General features: G+C 41.9%; 1 long non-coding RNA gene across 1 annotated transcript; it reads right to left on the bottom strand.

Moving 5' to 3' along the window:
- Positions 1 to 525: 525 nt before the first annotated feature.
- On the bottom strand, positions 526 to 14,146 carry LOC309444497. The gene is made up of 5 exons (XR_014185056.1): positions 13,636 to 14,146; positions 10,918 to 11,045; positions 8,731 to 8,828; positions 4,570 to 4,763; positions 526 to 655 (listed from the first exon to the last, which is right to left on the bottom strand). It is a non-coding gene; the product is annotated as an uncharacterized lncRNA (long non-coding RNA).
- Between the last annotated feature and the right edge of the window lie 423 nt (positions 14,147 to 14,569).

Here is a 14,569-nt window from a genome sequence, read left to right as displayed (position 1 = left end):
ACATATATATATCTCACAACTAGAAGCAGAGAAATTTAAACAAAACAAAACAAAAAAGCAAGTGCACTTTTCCTGGCAAGTCTAAACTACTGTACAGTGTAAAAAGTAAATATTAGGCTGGAGCTGGAGCTTTGAAATCTTTGTTCTCAGACTGCTTTGAAAACTATTTAAGTAAGCTAATTTTGACAAAACAATATACCCTTTGCAGAAAAGCTTTTCTAGACTTCATTAGGAGACTAAGTAAATACGAGTCCATTTCAACAAATATTCGATAGACGAATAAGTAGGTTAAAAGAATAGATTCCCTGGGTGGTAATCCTCTCTGGAACTGTATTTATGCTGAAATCTCTTTCAATGAATATCTAATAAATTAATGAAGGCCATCTTAGGCTAAATGGTGAATTAGGATGGTTAGAAAGGAACTTGTCAAATGAATAAATTGGCTAAACAGTTACATTACTTAAATGAATACAGAATCTCTTGAAAACCATTTCTGAGCACTATTCTTCTGTCACTCACCATCTCTGTACCTCAGCCTGCACATAATTTATTTTGTTCCTAGGTCACCGGTTCAAACGCAGCCCTACATGGCAGCTCAGAGCTGTTGCTTACAATGGCCGGCAATCATTCCAGAGAACGTTTTTCTGTTCCTGATCTAAAAAAGAAAAGGAAACAAAACCAAATTATTATTGCCATCTCCTTAAAATAGACCTATATGTATAGATGTATATGTAGAGCAAAGTTTGTCAGTCTTTGGTGTGTTTCTTAATCAACACCTCAGCAACCAACATCGCTGAGCAAGACCATGCAGAGGCGATGGTCTGAACTAGAAGCTACTAGACAGCCCAAAAGTCCTGGCTGCTGGGCCCTGTGTTGACTTTAAAGCCAATGAATGAAAGATTTGCCGATGAGAGGGCTGAATCTGGTCAAGGAGACACTTAGGAGCATCATCCTCCCAACCTTCAGTCAGTCCTTCCCCAAAAGCCCGTGTCCAGGGGCCTCTGCTGAAGCTAAAAGGCCCATAATTGGGTCCTCTCATATTTCACACTTTCTTTACTGGTGTTTGTCAGGCATTTTTTTTGATCAAAATATATCTGTTGGAATGACTTTGACCTTTTGTTCATTCCTGCCTATGAAGTTATTGAAGGTTTTAAGCTTATAATGAAAAAAATACATTTTTCTAAAATAGTTATAAAATTTCATTAGCAAACTCTTGTTTGGTTTGAAGGAAAAGATGTTCTTACATGTGAATCATTTATTTTTTTTAATCAGTTCACACCCTTTTTCAAAAATTCTGGAAAAATATCTTGCTCCTTTCCCCTCACCCACCCCCAAGAGAACAAAAGAAAAAGAGAGAGCGAGCAAGATCCTTTGAACATTTAATGAAGAAAGGAAAACAATAAAATTATACAAAAATAGATTTTCATTATTCAGGCGGCTCTGGGGAACAGATTCCACACAGTGCATTTCAATGATCCCAGACAATGGATTACTATCATAATTTGTTCTTAAAGTCTGTTTAATTGGCTTACTTAGCCACCTGTTCAGAATAGTTACCATGAAAACTGGTTTTACTGAATTTCTGAGTGCCAGCCTTTCATCCTTAGTCCTGTCTCCTTCTCCCATTCTGACCAGTGCAAAGTATTGAGCAATGCTTAGCACAGATTTAAAAACAATCATATACATATACAACATATATTTTAACTAATCAGGAAGGAACAGCAAAGTTGCAACAACAACATGCTAAACAGGGCATTTATTCACTGTCAGCTTTGTCTGGTCCTGGGTGAGTGTCAATTTATTACATTCCACTACATATGTAACAATGGGGGGAAAATGTAATGAATGCTACACACGTTTAATGTATGTTAATAGACAGATACTATGCACCCCTCTAGCTGAATTATATCAGCCAATTTCGCATTAGGAAGTTCCCTAAAACGCAGTAAAGTCACAAGAGGAAATTCAGCCAAGACTTTGGAGATGTTGTCCGTTCCTTAAATAAAAAAAGAAAAGCAAGTGGAGCTAAAGGCATGAACTTCCATTCAGCACTGCTTACCACATTGGGAAAAAAACACCCAACAAAAAACAGTTATAAAGCACTGGGGCACCCTTTGTTGCCTGTCACGAGCCAGATTGCTTTCCCCAAGCCTAGTGTAAAGTATTTTTGCAGGACAGCAGATCCTGAGCAAGAGAGGGGTTCGGCAGCGGAGCGTAATTAGCACTCTCTAAAACTGGAGCTCCAGTGTAAACAGCTCGAGTCTTCATTGCGCAAAGCAAACAAACAATCCCAGCGGAGAATTCCCTGGCAGGGCTCGAGCAAATACGGCCCTCGCTGCTGACTGCTGGTATTGCTGGGGTTGCTTAATCTAAACAGACAGCAGCATGTAAAAATGTAAATATTTGATATTTGTTAATACAGTCCTAAGTTATTGCTCTAGCCGGCTGTTTTGGTTTTCATGCCATGGGGACGCCTATGTGCAAGCCGCTCGTCATAGATTTCAGTGGAGGAGTATTTTTAAGAAGCCATTATCTAAACTGCTGATGTAATAAGGCACTGGTATATGAAATACACTTAATAACTCAACTTTAGTTATTTATTGTGAACTAGGGTGCATTCTCCTTGATTCCATTTCCCAGCGAAATATAAGTGGAGCTTTCATCATGAGTGCTTGAATTTATGGCAAGCAGACCAAGTGACATTAAGAAAGCCACACAATCCCTTCATTCAGGCTTTAATAAGGAAGCCAAGGAAAAATTATCCAAGCTGGTTTGCGGGTGACAGCACAAGAACTTTTTGGAGTCAGAAAGTTAGCACGGAGGCTCCCTGTCAGCCCATTAAAAAGCAAGGTTGGCATTCCCAGATATTGGAACCATGTGTGCAGAGGAATTTTTCTTCTGGTAAGACATTCCAAATATTGTCCCAGAGCCAAACACTTCGGTGTTAGACTAATTTAAGCAGTATGTTGGAATCAGCTCTCAGGACTTTGATCATATGGAGATCGTTTGTTACAAATTGAACTAACCCAGTCTCTATTTCTGGTGGATCAGAACTATGGATTTGTTGAATTAAATGCCTCATTTAATGCAGTTTGCACATGAAAAGAAAGCTGCACTCAGGAATCTGATAGTGAATTTTTCACCTAACCAACAGGTCTACTTTTTTATTACTTTTAAACCTAATCCATACTCAGTCCACACTGTTCTTAATAAGCCTGAGGCTGTTTGGAGTGAAGGTTTAAATCAGCTCTTATGTTATGGGGGGAAAGCATCACTGAATTATCAAACCGTGTAATAAGGAACACATTTGAATCCAATTCAAGAAATAATTTTATGAAGAAAAATAAATTAGTCTTTGGTTGTTATTTACTGTCAAAATCGCACAGTGCTCTTTCATGACAGCAGTGGAGGGAAAGCTGAAAAATGATTTTGCAGACATACAATTTTCTCTCTGCCTCTTGTTGCTGTCCCCATTTTTGCAGCTGAACTATTGCAGGGGTTAAAAGTGCACAAAATAAAGCATTTCCACATATGGCTGCACTTTCTTTTCATTTCTTGAAGTTATAATGTCTTTAACTGTTGATAATGATATTATAAACTGTCATTTAGTGCATTTTGAGTATATTAAATACATGAAACAAAGATGTGTAGTTCCAGCTGGACCCTGATCAGAAACACTGAGATCTGATTCACTAAAACTGGAGATAGCTACGTGCAGGGCTTGCAAGGAGCACCGTGGAACAGGTAGTCATTGCAATAGTAGTAGAACAACATAATAGAATAAAACAAAAGAGCTTGGTGTCAATTATTACTCCAGGAGTGGGATAAAATTGAAAAACGGGCACCCAAATGATAACCATTAGAAGAGTCGTTGGCATGCTGCTACACAGTGGACTGATACAGGACTTGAGTATATCATAATTCTCTGCCTTGGGGAACTCAGGATTTACACTGTTTTCAACACATTTTCATCTGGAGTCTTGCACAAAATAAAACCGGGAACACCAGCAACCCCCAGGAATCCTTCCTCTGGGTCCCATGGGAATCTACACAACAGAGCTTATTTTGAAGGCAATGGGAATGCTGGTTTCTGCCCAGAAGGGGAAAAAAAATGAATGTGTCCAAATTCAATGCTTTGAAAGAGGGCCCTCTAGCCGAATTGAAAACCTTTTATACACAGTCATAATTTTTCAAGATATATCTTACTATTTGACCGGTTTAGCAAAGAGATAATATGCCTTGATATACATAGCCTCAGGCCATTTGTGCTGTTACAGGCACATCTGGCACTGCAGCTGGAAATGGGACAAAACCAAAGGTTAAAAGAATTTTAAAAAATCACAAAATCACTGTTCAGATATAAACTCTGAGAAAGATCCTTTCTTCCAAATAATCAAGATCTTTATTGGGTCTTAGAGCTGGGAACAGAAAACAGAGACATGCAAATAACATGGAAATACCCCGAGCTTGACCAAGGCAAACTCAGTCCTCAGCTCATGTGGGTCATGGTATTTCCACCACATTAACACAAGTGCTGAGGAAACCGGGCTCAGCCTACATGGTTCTTACCCAGGCCACAAAGAGATGGTTGTGAGATTCACAAGTGATGCAGAACACAAGTCAGGTGTGGGAAGCAATAAGAAAGTGTGTCCTGTGCCCCGAATCCCAGCCTGGGGGGAGTGGGAAGGATTGAGTGTTCCTTCTGTCTGTCTTGGCATTCACAGAGCAGAGTTCATCCTTCATAAAGAAAAGAGAAACTGTTCCTTTAAAAAAAAAAATACAGTTATATAGCAGATACTGATTTATACACACACACACATATATATATTTTATTGGCAAATAAAGAAAGATCAGACCTTTAATGAAATCAGGATGGGTTTAGGAGGTGAACTTGAGCTGAACTCCCCAGATTTTCATGGAACTTCAATTAAAAGAGTTTCAGAGGAGTTGCTGAAAGCCAAGCACTTGCCATTGAAAGCTTAATTTAAAATGAGAAGCATTTTTACACCACATTTCCCAGTGAAATTCCATCCCTGATCCTAATTATGTATTTTTTTTCTTAAATGATAAGGTTTTTTCTCTTCCAGATAAGCCATGTAGCAAAGTATATAAGTTTTATCCCCAGGTGTTATGACCATTGCACGCGTAGTGGCCACACTGACTGAAGAGCCCATCATTATAATGCAGAAGGTGAATCTACCCTTCTCCACTCTAAAACTAGTGGTGAAATTTCAGTCGGCTCCTGTTATCATGTGCAATATGTAAGGATTTAGAAGTCTGATAAATGCTATGACTAGCAAAAAAATGTGGTTTTGGGGAAAGGAGTGAGATCTGGCTTCAGAAAACAAAACAGAACAAAATAATTAAAGATGATGGTTTAATTTCTGCTTACCAGTCTGTTCTCATAAAACCCTAGGAATACAAGGTTAATACAAAGCGTCACTCTAGGGCCCTTTTGAATACCAGTGGAGTCATGCAACTCAGCCCTTGAGCATTGCTTTGGAAATGCTCCCTTTGCTTGATGAGCTGCACTATGATTCAATTTAAGCATCAGCTTCTGAGTGTGGAAAGGGGACAGTCACAGCAACCAAAAAGAGACCAAAACTGAGCACTGGATCTTAGAGTATCAATGGCCCAAAAGCACTAAGGGAAATGATCTTGGTTTAATCAGGTACTGGGAAATAAATTACTTTGGAAACTATTTAAATAAATAAGACTTTGCTGTGTAATGAAACATGACGGAACAGAAATTTTTTTTTAAGTGTTTTAAGTAATGATGTGCCTAAAATAACAAAATCCAGTGCTGTATCAGAGACACAGTTACCAAGACAAATTTTATGTGCTGTGGCGTTGAAGCTCTCCCTCTGCCCAAGTTATCTGCAATGCAAGTGAGTAATAACACCTCTACAAACCATAGCTGAGATCTTGGGGCTGTCATGTAAGGAATATGTGTGGTAGCTTCATGGTTTCACATTCAAATGGCAACAATAAAAAGACTGAAAAGCCTTGTTCCAATTAAAACTTTAATTTCTCATATTTCTTAAAGTTTTATTTTACTCTGGTCATTTCTTCAGTCCTCATTGTAGACCAAACACTTCTAACTCACTTAAGAAATGCTAAAAATAAATTGTCCTCAAAGGCTTCTCAGTCTCCTTCCCTTCCTGGACACTTTGTGAGGAGCCTCAAGAGGAGATGTTCCTTCTTTCACTCTGTTGGGAGACCAGCCATGTCCTAGTACCTCCTCTGACCTCACTGCATTCAACTGCTCTGGGAAGCAAACTCCAAAACTGTGCATCTCTCATGTAAAGAGGTAAACGGAAAGTTTGGATTGCCACTCACAGACGCTGGTAAACTTGATGTGCTGGATTGTCTCTTATGGGGCTGAAATAAGGTCTTAAGATTGAATACTCAGAATATTCAGCCTCTTCGCTGTTCATCCCCCATGAGATCCTCCTCATTTATTCTATGGGGGTGGATCTTGCCCTGCTGAAATGTCAGTGTGAGAGCATCTGGGGGCAGCCAGACATTGCCAGGCCAGTATCGTTTGACTTGGACGGTGATTAATGAGAAGCTCCTACCAGAGCCTAAGACTGAAGGGCATCCTGTTGATGTCCATAGCCATATGTGCCTGACCAGATATCCAGCAGGACAAACATGACAAGGCTCTGGAGAAGGGCATGGCTGTGGCTTTGCTGGGATTGCCAAAGCACTCAGTTGATGCTGGCTGGATGTCTACAATAGACAGCTGGTGCGGGATGGACAAACAGCATCTGACCCCACATACAGACTGCCTGACAAACAGTTTAATACCTGCAGAGTGAGGGCATACCAAACCAGATCTCTGTGAGGTGTGTTCATGGGGTTTTGGGTTGGCACCAGAGGCCCTACGACTAGCACAAATGTACCATTGAACTGGGTACTAGAACAAGTGTTTAATACAGAAATGGCCAACCTGGTGCGAGTTAGAGGAACCGGCTTGTGAACTAGTGCCTGCGGCACAGACCCGAGCAAACACCCGCTGAACCAGGCTGCTCCCAAGATGTCCTGGATTTCACAGATAACGAGAACCTTCCAACTGATGTTTTCAGCCTGCTACAATGCAGCAAGGGGAAAATCAAAGCGGATTTTTCTCTCTGCTCATACCTTCCACTTGCATGGTTTCCTATTTTACAAAGGGACTGATGCTGTTTAAAACACCAGATCCATTTAATCTTTTGTTTTCTCTAAATAAGAAAATGGTTGCTCGCAGTTTTATGGGAAGCCATCAATCTTTCCCAAAGCAACTTACTGTACTGAAGAAAATAAACATCACTGTGTATGTAAGGCAGAGCAGAAAGGCTGCAGTCATGGGCAAAGCACTGCTTTCTTCAGCAGTAGCAACATATTAAAGGCAAATGTAGTCCACTGAAAGTGACATAAATAAGTGGATTTCCCATCTGAAACATTGTTTTTAGCAAGGGAAGCTTTTAATCCCCTTAAGTTCATTTCTAATCTGTCTTGGAAGTGCTTGTCTAAAGAATATTACATTGATATAAAGGATTTAATTTATTAAAACTAAACAGCAGCCAGCATACTACTAAAGAATATCTTGTACGCAGTACTCTCCCAAATGAATAAAGCTGCTACAGGTAGAAAAAAAAATGCACAAACACTTGGCACAGCATTCATTAAAAATTCACACATTATGTTCCTGTGCTCTCCTGCTCGCTGTGCTTTTCCCAATAAAGCAAACACTTCAGAATTCATAATACCTCTTTATCCCATGCGCACAAGTGACCTCCTCTCCTTTATGTACCAAGCAAATGAACAAGTACAAAAGGGAATAGAGTAAGCAGAAAACTAAACATGCCCTCTCCTACCCAAGAGCATCAGGAGAGGCCAAGCAGAGGTTCTCTGAAGGGTTTGGAGCAGCCTCTACCAAGGTGCCAGCGCTCTTGCTACCAGCAGGTTTGCCTGGTGCACACAGCATAGACAGCATCAATTATACACCTCGTCAGTCAATTAATTTTAAGGGATCTTTCTTAAAATAGCAGCTAAAGGAAACAAAAGCTGCCTTCAAACTATGTTGAAATCACTCGTTAGCCATAAGTCTGGCAGACTAATAAGCAGCAAGAAGCCAGCCACCAAATGACAAAATGGCCTTCTCGTCTCTTCCTGAGGATTTGAAAAGTTCTCCGTGTTTCCAGCAGTTCACCTTGAGCCACCACAAGACATCTCCCTGGTTTCCCCATGAGGGCTTTCAGCACGTGTCCAAACACAGCAGTTTCAAACAAGGCCCCAGGGATCTTTTAATCCTACACCCCAATCATGGAAAAGACTTGTCGAAATTTTGTGAAAATCAGTAACCAACTGTCTTAAGGGAAGATTCAGTCCACAAGGAACGACCCACACGTTCAAAAATGTACTGTTATGTATAAGGCCTCATTCCTGAACTGTGCAGTTCAATATAGTATAGATTTTCAGGCTTTATTTTTTTTTTTACCTTTGTCTTGCTAAAAGAGACATTATTTATGGAGAAAAATCTGCTCTGCTGTGGCAGCATATGCATTGTGACTTACACCCATTGATTTCTGCTGAAGTCACAACAGAAGCATGCTGTTGCAAATGAGATCAGTATTTGGTCGCGTGTTGTTATCATGGTGGATCTTAGATCAAATTATACATGACATAGTTTCCGTTCATTTTAATAATGGCCAGCAGCCCTGCTGCCTCCATTTTGAGCCCACATACCTTAAGTCAAACCAGGTCAAGACTGGTCAGCGCTGGAAGGTCTCCAAAGAAAACCATGAGGCAGGCGGAGGTATTATTTGCAGATTAAGATCTTAAACCTGTAAAGAAACATGTTAATGAGGAGTCAGTGTACCAGTAGGTGTTTTTCCTGATGAAGTCTTGGATCAGTGCAGATGCTGACTAAACACCCCCTAACCAGTCTGACCAAAAAAAAAGAGTCAGCAAGTCATGCCAGCTTCAGCCCTACTACACGATACCAAAGTAAAGCTATTCTCCTCCTATCACACACACAGTCATGGCAGTTCTAGCAGGATTGGCACACGGTTGTGTGGATAGAAAGAGCGCTGGCTTTCCTGAGCTCTTGCAAATGAAAGTGTCCATGGAACTGGGGGTCCCTATTAGGAACCCATTTTTCTCTGGGTGTTTTATAGGTGCACATTTTAATGCAATAAGCAAGGGCAATGACAAAAAAACCCTCTTCTTCAAGGAACAAATTAATTAGCACAGACAGTAAAGACTTCTGTCTAACAGGAAATCCCCTTTCTTCCCTGCATCCTTCCCACCATTTTAGACGATGCTGTAGCACAGTCAAGTGGTATCTCCTGACATTTTTATTTTGGGTAAAAGCCCATGAAAATATTAAAGCATGAACAAGTCATCAAGTCAGTTTATGAATCAATATACAGATTTCCTCCATGCCCATAGCTGATTTCCATAACCATGAGCGTGCTGAAATCCTGTCCAGATGCCAAATCAATTTTTCTTATATATGAACATCACAGCTACTTGAGAAAGGGAATCTGTGCCAAAAACCTCACGCTCTTAACTAATTATTTCTGTGACTCCCTCCTTGCAAAGCACAATGACTGCCACATAAATACACACAACATTTATTAGGAACAGGCACACTTCCCACAGGTTCAGGCTGAGTGCAGCAGCATCCCTGACAAGCTCATCTTCCCAAACTGTGCAGCCAGCCTTTATCACAAGAAATCGTTCTGCTTTTCCCAGGACTTTTTTGCTGTGAAGTACTCAAGTATTTATCACCTCAGGGAGGGCAGCCAGGAGGGTATGGAAATTCGCGGCTCTCCCTTGAAGCATCGTGCAGAGAGAACTGCTGTCTGGCATTTGCTTTTGCTGGTCATTGCTACTGGTCTTGCCCAATGTCATCATGCCCTCACATGTAATATCCAGATATGTCTCCTCAGAGATGAAAAATTCATTAGATCTCTTTCTGGACCCAAGTTTATTGATAACATCAATTTGCAATTAGTTTGTCCTGAAGACTTCAGCCCCTCACGTGCCTGGATTATGGGAAAGGAGCACCAGTGCTGCTGGAAAACTGCCATAACCACTTTGCCCGGCAGCTTTGCTCCTGGGCAGGGATGTGCTGCTGTGGGGACATCCTGGTGCTGCTGTGGGGACATCCCAGTGCTGCTGTGGGGACATCCTGACATTCACCGCAGCTGAGCTGCTCTGTGGATCCATGGCAGGTTCTCCCTCTCACCGGCTCTGTCTGTGGCAGTGACATGAGCACAATATTTCATGTAAATAATTTCCAAGTGGAGGTACTCATTAACGCAGACAGTCCTGAAAGTAAAAGCAAACAGCGTTTGGCAGGGAGAACGATTAATGAGAGTATCATTAGGGAATTCAGTCTGTAAACCACATGGTGATTCGCGGGGCATTTTCTTGCAAGGCATCTCAGAGCAGATGTTGTGCAAGTACCACTGACACAGAGCAGGTAAAAAGTGGGGTTAAAGCACCGAGCCAGCACAGATGACCAAGTAGAGAGGAAGACAAGGCTGTCAGGACAGAGGGGCCTGAGATGTGGGTGTTGGTAGACTAAAGGTGTGCTGATGTAGTGAGCTACAGAATGGGAATGGCACTGGGACAGGTCTTGATTCCAGCCTCCAGACATTGGAGCTTTCTGGACTCTTTTTACTGCTGAGGAACTGGCCCAGGTTGCCCAGGGAAGCTGTGGATGCCCCATCCCTGGAGACATCCCAGGCCAGGCTGGACGGGGCTCTGAGCAACCTGAGCTGGTGAAGATGTCCCTGCTCATGGCAGGGGTGGCACTGGATGAGCTTTGAAGGTCCCTTCCACTCAAACTATTCTATGATTCTTTGACTTGAGGTACCATTATGCTTCTGCATGTGTGCACATACATGTTGGGGGGGAGCTAACCTGGCTAGCCTGGAATCAGCAAGTCTTGTTAAAAGAGCGTGAGGTCATCAATGGACTAATGACCCCTGTGGGGTCCCCTAGATATTTGTTTCTTGTTATTTCTTCATATTTCGACAGTTTCCAACCACCTGGAAAAAAAAAAAGGAAATAAAAATTCTAAATATAAGATCTATTATAGTAGATAATAAATAAAATTATATAATATTTTAGCTAGTAGATTAATTTCATCATATAAGTGCAATATATAATAAATAAAAATTATGTTAGAGAAACTATAAATAATGGTATATTAAAGAAATTCCCTAAAACAAAAGAGGTAAGAAGGGCAGGAGTAAAATCCATCTCAGACCATTCCTCCTCCCCAGCAGGCCCCATGGAACTATGTAAAACAGCCAGATAAACTGACCCACCTGGAACATTAAGGTTTTGAAGGGAAAAGGGGTCTGTACAAAAAAATACTATGCTTGTCTTTCAAAGGCAGCTTCTGCCAGTGAAAAATAAAGTGAGTGCAGAAAAAGAAAAAATCCTGCCCTTGTGTTCCACATTAATAAATACTTTTGTTGAACACACTGCTGGCCCCCACAGATCTGCCGCCCACAGGCTGAGCTCTTGGCTACCCTTCCCCATGTATTTCACTTGAGAAAGGATAAATTTTCATCATTTCAAGCACTAGCAGTAACAAGAAAAGGAAATGTCCTACTCAAATGTCTCCCAAATTGCCAAATACATAAGTTACAAATTATATATTATGCAAAAATCTGAATCACTCCTATAATGCAGGAGGATAGAGTGCGTTCCAGGCTGCCTGACAATGTGCTGGTTATCTGAAGAAGGTCTGAGGGAAAACTGCTGCCCTCGGTCATAAGGTCTGGAGAACACTGTGCAGTGTGATGCATTTGCAGGATGCCACCCATGGGGAAGATGCCACCAGTGGTGTATTCACTGCCTGTGTCAGGACTGGAGTCCAAATCCCCTGAAAATCAGCTGAGAACAGCCAGTTGCTGTGCTGTGGCCAAAGCACTAACTTTTGGTTATGTTCTGGTGCTCCAGGGCCTTGGACCAGCACCCAGGATAAACACTGGTACCCTGAGCATCGGTCGAACCCTGAGGATTTGTCTGAGTAGGTGTCAACTGGCATTCTCACGCTCTCTCCTAACTTATCATGATGTTTCACTTCACCGACAGCAAGGGTTTGTGGCAGGGTAGCTCCGTCCCTGCATTGACCCCCCCAGTGCACAGGGCTGATGGCCAGACAAGGTGCTCAATGGTGGCACAAAGGGATTAACACTTTTGCTCCCTGCCCTGCCGCAGCTGAGCCTCACACATGGAAAGCAAAGCTGCTGCAGATTCCTGCTGGGGAGAGAACGGAAAAAGTGGGGCTGGAGCTCGTGCTCTCTGTTGCCATGAGGCTGAGCCCTTCCCAGAGGTCCCATGGAAACTGTCCCTGTTCCCTGGCAGGACAAGTAGCCCAGGTAACCACAGGGGGACAAAAGGCAGACAAGTGCTTGCTAGAAAAGTCATAACACTCAAGGAGGGCAATGCTGCAAGTAGGATGCATCTGACCCAACTGAGACTTTTTTAAACCCTTTGTTGCAGATCAGGCACAAATGGTCCCAAGCTCCATACAAGGACATCAACCCATGGCACCCCTGAGAAGGAAATAGTCAAATAATTGCTTCCGACACAAGGGCAGTGCCATTTTGTAACATCATCTTGCCATTAGCAAATATAATCTAAATATCTAAGTAGAAATAAAAGCTGCAGACCGGACAAAGCGTGCCTATGTAACAAATCCAGAGCTTTTCTAGGTACTTGGTACATCAGTATCCTAATCAGTATCCTAATTCTATTATAGTCTAATAGCTAATTCTTCATCTAATGGTTAATACTAATGATATCAACAGTTTTTTCTTAATGACTTACAACTTGGGGAGAAAAATATCCACTCTGCTTCTTGTTTGTGAACGTTTGGGTTTGGCCCTAAAGCTGCAAAACTAAAACACTTACTATGACTCAGAATTTACTATATTCTACCTCTGTCCCTTAGTTTATATAAAGAGATCATAACCTCCTCTGGCACCATAAATAACCATGTCTCTACAGCAGCAGAGCCAGGCACAACGGACAAAAGTCATCAAAATTGCTAACCAAACAAGCAGAAGGAGTTATTAAAGAGCGCTTAAGCTCCCACATGTTTATTTTCAATGATTTCCACTGTGAGCACTGCCTTGGCTCTCCCAGGGAGCCAAGACACTGATTGTGCTCTCATTAAACGATGCCCTGTCATCAAGGCGAGACACTGCATAAAATGTATGATTATTAATCCCTTCAACGTAATTATAGATGACAAGAAAAAGGAAGGAAGACCACTCACAAGAAGAAACAACAAATAAGTATAATAGCAGAAGTTATAATTTTTTTTAATCCAACTAAGCTTTACTTTTTGTTTTTTCCCCTTAGCATCCTTTGGGATTCACCAACAACTGTGTACACTATTTGATCAACAAGGTTGGAATTCTAATAAATACAGAAGGCATTGTTTTTGCTAAAAAGAAAACTAATTAACCTTTACTTCATCAGCAAATTTATTTTTTACTTCAACAAAATGACTAACTTTCAGTGAGAGCTTGGCTGATAACCTGATGGCCTGGCTCCAATGTCCAATTTCCATCCACATTTTGTGAAACCGTGGTTATGTCTTTGGCTGTTGCTCATTACCTCTTGCGGGTGGAGGAGCTGGGCGTAGACACAGCGGATGGTGTGGTGATGACCAGAACAACGGTTTTCAGATGAGAAGAGAAGGAAGCGGCTTGATAAGAAACAATTTTCTCTGACCTCTTCACAAGGCTGTGGAAAAGGGAGGCAAAGTTACGGACTTCTCAAAGTAGAAGAAGGGAGGTATCGACAACCTTTGATTTCTTACGCTGTCAACAGCAAAGAATGAGAGGTTCAGGAATTGTTTACAAAGCTTGTGTGACTTACTGGACTGCTGAGTCCAGGATGAGGTGACTTGTGTGTTTGGGAAAAGAAGTTCCTGAGCTACAGAAGAGGTGTTGGGTGAATTGGGGCGGTGGCGGAGGAGCAGGGCTATGGCAGAACTGCGATAAATGAGTTAAAGACGGGAGTGGGGGCTCCAGGAACATGTGAGGGTCTGCAGTGATGGAGCCTTCACAGGAATTGATACCAGATGACTCGGCCATACAAATCTGATACAGGTCACACTGTGGACATGTGACTGCTCCTGCCAAATTAAATACAACACATGATGTGAGCTTGTGCCAGCTTCTTTCCAGCTGTTGAAAGACAGACGGTAAGAACAAATAATCTTAAAGACAGTCAGCCACCACCTCTTCAAACAGAGATCTCCCCAAACCTTACCCTTCCAAAACGGTGAACAAACTTAGACCTGTGACATCAGGATATATGAGATCAGTGTTTTGCACCATGGGGTGATGATGTTTTCCATTCGGTAGCTGGAAATGTAAAGCCAGATGAGCTGTGTCACCCACAGCAGCCGGTGGAAGAGGACACATGGTGCAGTCCCATGGCAGAAGGGCTCTGCTCCAGCACTGGGAAAAGAAACAAAAGGGGTAAGTTCTGCCTGAGACCCAAGACAGCAGATGATGCTGAAAAGTCTGACTTTCTCATGGAC

Source organism: Streptopelia decaocto, assembly GCF_964273445.1.
Source record: "Streptopelia decaocto genome assembly, chromosome: 11".
NCBI classification, from domain to species: Eukaryota; Metazoa; Chordata; class Aves; order Columbiformes; family Columbidae; genus Streptopelia; species Streptopelia decaocto.
The sequence above is the reverse complement of the archived record's forward strand: the minus strand, read 5'-3'. Positions and strand labels throughout refer to the sequence as shown.